Source organism: Oncorhynchus mykiss, chromosome 5 (genome assembly GCF_057628025.1).
Source record: "Oncorhynchus mykiss isolate SJ-2025 chromosome 5, ASM5762802v1, whole genome shotgun sequence".
NCBI lineage: Eukaryota > Metazoa > Chordata > Actinopteri > Salmoniformes > Salmonidae > Oncorhynchus > Oncorhynchus mykiss.
The window spans coordinates 6992429-6998408 of NC_143026.1; the positions used below are offsets into that span (position 1 = coordinate 6992429).

Genomic DNA, 5980 nt, shown 5'->3' on the forward strand with positions numbered 1-5980 from the left:
TGAGTGTGTGTGCGTGAGTGTGTGTGTGTTTGTGTATGTGTGTGTGTGTGTGTGTGTGTGTGTGTGTGTGTGTGTGTGTGAGTGTGTGTGAGTGTGTGTGTGTGTGTGTGTGAGTGTGTGTGTGTGTGAGTGTGTTGAAAGACTGGTCTTGAGAATAAAATACACATCTTATATAAGAATGGACCAGACAGACGCAATGCTTAAATAACAGACAGATGGAAGGTTTATTATATGCATCAGTGTGACAAAATTGTTAGATTGTATTTTCTTTATTTATTTCATATATATATTTTTTTTTACATATCCTGGGTTCTGCTATACAGTGCATTCAGTAAGTAATCAGACCCCCTTTTTCCACATTTTGTTACAGCCTTATTCTAAAATTGATTATGAAATAGTTTTTTCACCTCATCAATCTACACACATCATGACAAAGCAAAAAAACAGGTGTTTATTTTGTTGTTGTTGCTAAAACAACAAAATGTGGGTGTGAACATTTTCCCGAAGGCATTGTATGCATGTCTTTGTTTTGCAAGTCTTCCCCAAAAAATTAAATAATAAATAATAATAAATAATCAATAAAAATAACAGTAAGATAATGAACCATTTTCCAAAAAGATGGTTTTCCTGAAATACTGTACGCTATTAACAATTGTAACAATGATATTACCATGTTATTAACACATTTATAGTAAGGTTTATTTGCACTTCTACACATTTGCAGCTAAAAGCTGAATTGAGGTATACATAAAAATAAAAAGCAGATTAAGGGGCAACTCAAGAGTTGATTCAAGAGTTGATTCAAGAGTTGATTCAAGAGTTGATTCAAGAGTTGATTGTCGTAAAGGACGGGAGTGGTGAATTTTGGTAGAATTTGAATGTTTTGCTTGGGTTAATCTGCTTTGCGCTTTCTACTATGCAAAGCTCATGAAGTGTTTGTCCTCTGCTCGGTGATGGCCAGAGGATGGCGATGTTGAGTTACATGAGGACATCTCATGCATTAGCAAGCAAGGGCCTGGGAATGCTGAATTCAGACGGAAAGGGAATTCCTATTGATTTCCACATGCCAACATATACGTGGCATGGTGTTAGAATCAATCCACTGCTATCAGTTGTGTTGTGACAAAGTAGGGTTGGTATACAGAAGATAGCCCTATTTATGTCCAAGTCCATATTATGGCAAGAACAGCTCAAATAAGCAAAGAGAAATGACAGTCCATCATTACTTTAAGACATGAAGGTCAACTCTCAATACGGAACATTTCAAGTATTTGAACGTTTCTTCAAGTGCAGTCGCAAAAACCATCAAGCGCTATGATGAAACTGGCTCTCATGAGGACCGCCACAGGAAAGGAAGACCCAGAGTTACCTCTGCTGCAGAGGATAAGATCATTAGAGTTACCAGCCTCAGAAATTATAGCCCAAATAAATGCTCCATAGGGTTCAAGTAACAGACACTTCTCAAAATCAACTGTTCAAAGGAGACTGTGTGAATCAGGCCTTCATGGTCAAATTGCTGCAAAGAAACCACTACTGAAGGAAATCAATAAGAAGAAGAGACTTTCCTGGGCCAAGAAACACGAGCAATGAACATTAGACCGGTGGAAATCTGTCCTTTGATCTGATGAGTCCAAATTTGAGATTTTTGCTTCCAACCACCGTGTCTTTGTGAGACGCAGAGTAGGTGAACGGATGATCTCCGTATGTGTGGTTCCCACCGTGAAGCATGGAGGAGGAGGTGGGATGGTGCTTAACTGGTGACACTGTCAGTGATTTATTTTGAATTCAAGGCACACTTAACCAGCATGGCTACCACAGCATTCTGCAGAGATACACCATCCCATCTGGTTTGCTCTTAGTGGGACTATCATTTGTTTTTCAACAAGACAATGACCTTAAACACAACTGGACACCCCTTCATACACTATATATATATACATAAGTATGTGGACAGCCCTTCAAATTGGTGAATTCAGGTATTTCAGCAACACCCGTTCCTGACAGGTGTATAAAATCGAGCACACAGCCATGCAATCTCCATAGACAAACATTGGCAGTAGAATGGCCCTTATTGAAGAGCTCAGTGACTTTCAACGTGACACCGACATAAGATGCCACCTTTCCAACAAGTCAGTTCGTAAAATATCTGCCCTGCTAGAGCTGCCCCCAGTCAACTATAAGTGCTGTTATTGTGAAGTGGAAACTTCCAGGACAACAACAGCTCAGCTGCAAAGTGGTAGGCCACAGAAGCTCCCAGAACGGGACCGCTAAGGGCTGTAAAAATCGTCTGTCCTCGGTTGCAACACTAACTACAGAGTTCCAGACTGCCTCTGGAAGCAACGTCAGCATAAAAACTGTTAGTTGGGAGCTTCATGAAACGGGTTTCCATGGTGGAGCAGCCCCACACAAGCCTAAGATCACCATGCACAATGCCAAGCGTTGGCTGAAGTGGTGTAAAGTTAGCCGCCATTGGACTCTGGAGCAGTCGAAATGCGTTCTCTGGAGTGATGAATCACGCTTCACCATCTATCAGTCTGACGGACGTATCTGGGTTTGGCAGATGACAGGAAAAACGCTACCTGCCCCAATGCATAGCACCAACTGTAAACTTTGGTGGAGGAGGAATAATGGTCTGGGGCTGTTTTTCCTGGTTCGGGCCCCTTAGTTCCAGTGAAGGGAAATCTTAATGCTACAGCATACTATGACATTCTAGACGATTCTATGCTTCCAACTTTGTGGCATCAGTTTGGGGAAAGTCCTTTCCTGTTTCAGCATGACAATGCCCCTCCCCCCCGTGTACAAAGTGAGGTTCATACAGAAATTATTTGTCAAGATCAGTGTGGAAGAACTTGACTGGTCTGCACAAAGCCCTGACCTCAACCTCATGAAACACCTTTGGGATTAATTGAAACGCCGACTGCGAGCCAGGCTCAATCGGCCAACATCATCCACAAACTGTTGGTCATGTCGTGTACATGTCCAAATACAATAAAATAAAACATTTTATTTCTGTGTTTACTTCCAGACTGTTTCTTGACTTTCCCCACTATCATCCATTGAGAAGTTCCCATAAATAACAGGACATAAGTGTCGTGTTATTTGAGTCAGTGCACTCTGCCTGCATGCTTAGCTCAGTGCTCTGAAACAGCAGAAGGGGCACTGACCCTGCAGCTATGCAGTCTGGGATTGATGATGTCACAGACAGTGAGAGAGTGGTCTCCCAGGCTAGCGCCAGGTCCTTCTCACAATCACAGATCTCTATTTCTGATCACATTTAGCACCTTAAAACTGTTTCTTGTTGCTAAAACTGGCTCTTATAGCATCACTTGTAGGACATTGATATGGAATGGAATGTGGAACCAATGGAATTGTTTTAGTGATTCTATTTCTGTGTTCTGGATTCTTTCCTTACTAGGACTTTTTATAGACTGCCCCTACTGAAGGTCAGTGGAAGCTACAGTGAAATCACAGACAGTATGAGGAGTGGTATGTTTTATTAATAGTATATATGAGAGCGAGAGAGAGAGAGACAGAGAGAGAGAGAGAGAGAGAGAGAGACACAGAGACAGAGAAAGAGACAGAGAGAGAGAGAGAGAGAGAGGCAGCAAACAGGCTTCAAGGTACACAGAGAATTGTTTATTCTAACAATGACAGACAGTTACCTCATAGCAGAGTGATACAGACATAGATATATACTGCACCTAAATGTTCTAACTTCTGATTCTGTGGGCTCTGCCCATTTTCTAGGTCTTTGCTTCCACTCTGGATAGCTTACAAGGGTTAGGATATCATTCCTACTGTGTGCCAAAGCACGTAATTCCGTGTGCTAGAGAACATAATTCCTCCTTATTAGTTTACACACGTTTGCTGAATATTTGGCCAATTTTCCCAAAACAAACACAGAACTCTACAAATCTCTAGCAAGAGTAAACAATTCATTCAAAACTGTTTTACACACACACACACCCACACACACACACACACCACACACACACACACACTGGAGCAAAAAAGTATTTAGTCAGCCACCAATTGTGCAAGTTCTCCCACTTAAAAAGATGAGAGAGGCCTGTAATTTTCATCATAGGTACACTGCAACCATGACAGACAAAATGAGGAAAAAAAATCCAGAAAATCACATTGTAGGATTTTCAATGAATTTATTTGCCAAATTATGGTGGAAAATAAGTATTTGGTCACCTACAAACAAGCAAGATTTCTGGCTCTCACAGACCTGTAACTTCTTCTTTGAGAGGCTCCTCTGTCCTCCACTCGTTACCTGTATTAATGGCACCTGGCACTTGCACAATTGGTGGCTGACTAAATACTTTTTTGCCCCACTGTATCTATATGAATAGATCTGTCTACCAACAACACACTGATGTGCTCAACACAAAACACAACTATGAATATCTCATCAGTACTGTAGGTTTATGCCATTTGCATTTTCAGTGTTACACTGTAGCCGGTTGTAAAATATTACAGTAATGTATACCTACTCAAATATACATAAATAAACACACACAAATGCAATACAGTAACAACTGTCATGTATTCCAAAATGTTGTATTTTTTAACACTTGTTTTTTCAATGTAACACATTCCAAACCCAACAGGAGAAAACCAGGATAAACATTCAGTAAGATAAAAGGTTTCCTGTACAAAAAATGTTATTTGGCTGCATCCGGCCTCCTATTTTGCTCTGGCCACAGCATCTCATCTGCATGACAAGCCATGTTCTCCCTGGCTTAAACAGCGGGGGAAAGAATCTTCTGGAGTGACGGATCCAGCCGCTGAAAGCCCCCACATCAACGTCACCACATCCATCATCCATTGGCTGGAGAAGAGGCATGCGTGCGAGGGGATGGTGGTCGTACACCTTCCATCATCCATGCCAAAAAAAAACTCTTCAACTGGGTTTAGAAATGGGGAATATAGTGGGAGGTATAGAACAATACATTGTGGGTGGTCGATGAACCAGTTGTGGACCAGAGCAGCCCGGTGGAAACTCAGTGTCCCAGACGACAACATACCTGGTCTGCTCTGGTCCACGCCTCTGCTCGGCTGGAATGAGGAAGCCGTGTAGTGTGTCCAGGAATGTGATGAGAAGGGCGGTGTTGTAGGGACCAAGGTTGGCATGGTGATGGAGAACTCCTTGCTGGCTAACGGCTGCGCCACACGGTGATATTCCCCTCACGCTGTCCAGGGACATTCACAATGGTGGCCAATAATGTTCCGTCCCCGTCCCCTTCTTTTGGCTAGGTTGAAGCCAGCCTCGTTAAAGTAAATATAAACGTGCTGAATTGCAGCGGCATCCAGCGCCAAGACTCTCTGAAACAGACAACATGTGACATAGACTCAGAGCAGTCCATATGGTGAGGCACAATACACTGGATTACAGCACTGTAATGGGTCTATACAGTGCCGATATGATAGTAAATTCACAGTGTAGTACTTACTAGCACATATTCATATCGCTGTTCTTTAACCCTCTCAGAGTTTCACTCAAATGGCTCCCCTGTAGACCTGTTTCATGCGGATTCGGTTGTGCTGTAACACACGGTCCAATAGAGACAAGCCCACCTGGTGACTGTTATTGAATATTGTGTTGTCTGCAATTATGTGGTTCGGGATTTCTCCTAGTCTAATGGTATCGTTTGCCACCATCATGTTCACAATAGCCGGTCTCCTGTTCTGGTGTGAACAGCCGGAGTCTTCCACCATGGCCTGGCCGTCTCATGTTCTGGTATGAACAGCCGGAGTCTTCCTCCACGGCCTGGCCGTCTCATGTTCTGGTGTGAACAGCCGGAGTCTTCCACCATGGCTTGGCCGTCTCCTGTTCTGGTGTGAACAGCCGGAGTCTTCCACCATGGCCTGGCCGTCTCTCAGTTCTGAAGAACATCCACAAATATGATATGATTGGCTACAGCATGCTAACTGTAACATTGGCCAACAATCACTGAGTAACATATATGGTATG

The 5980-nt window shown here is 42.8% G+C and overlaps 1 long non-coding RNA gene across 1 annotated transcript; it reads right to left on the reverse strand.

Annotated features, from left to right (window-relative positions):
- Window positions 1-4144: 4144 nt before the first annotated feature.
- On the reverse strand, window positions 4145-5597 carry LOC149983158 (uncharacterized). The gene is made up of 2 exons (XR_016496422.1): window positions 5460-5597; window positions 4145-5331 (listed from the first exon to the last, which is right to left on the reverse strand). It is a non-coding gene; the product is annotated as an uncharacterized LOC149983158 (long non-coding RNA).
- Between the last annotated feature and the right edge of the window lie 383 nt (window positions 5598-5980).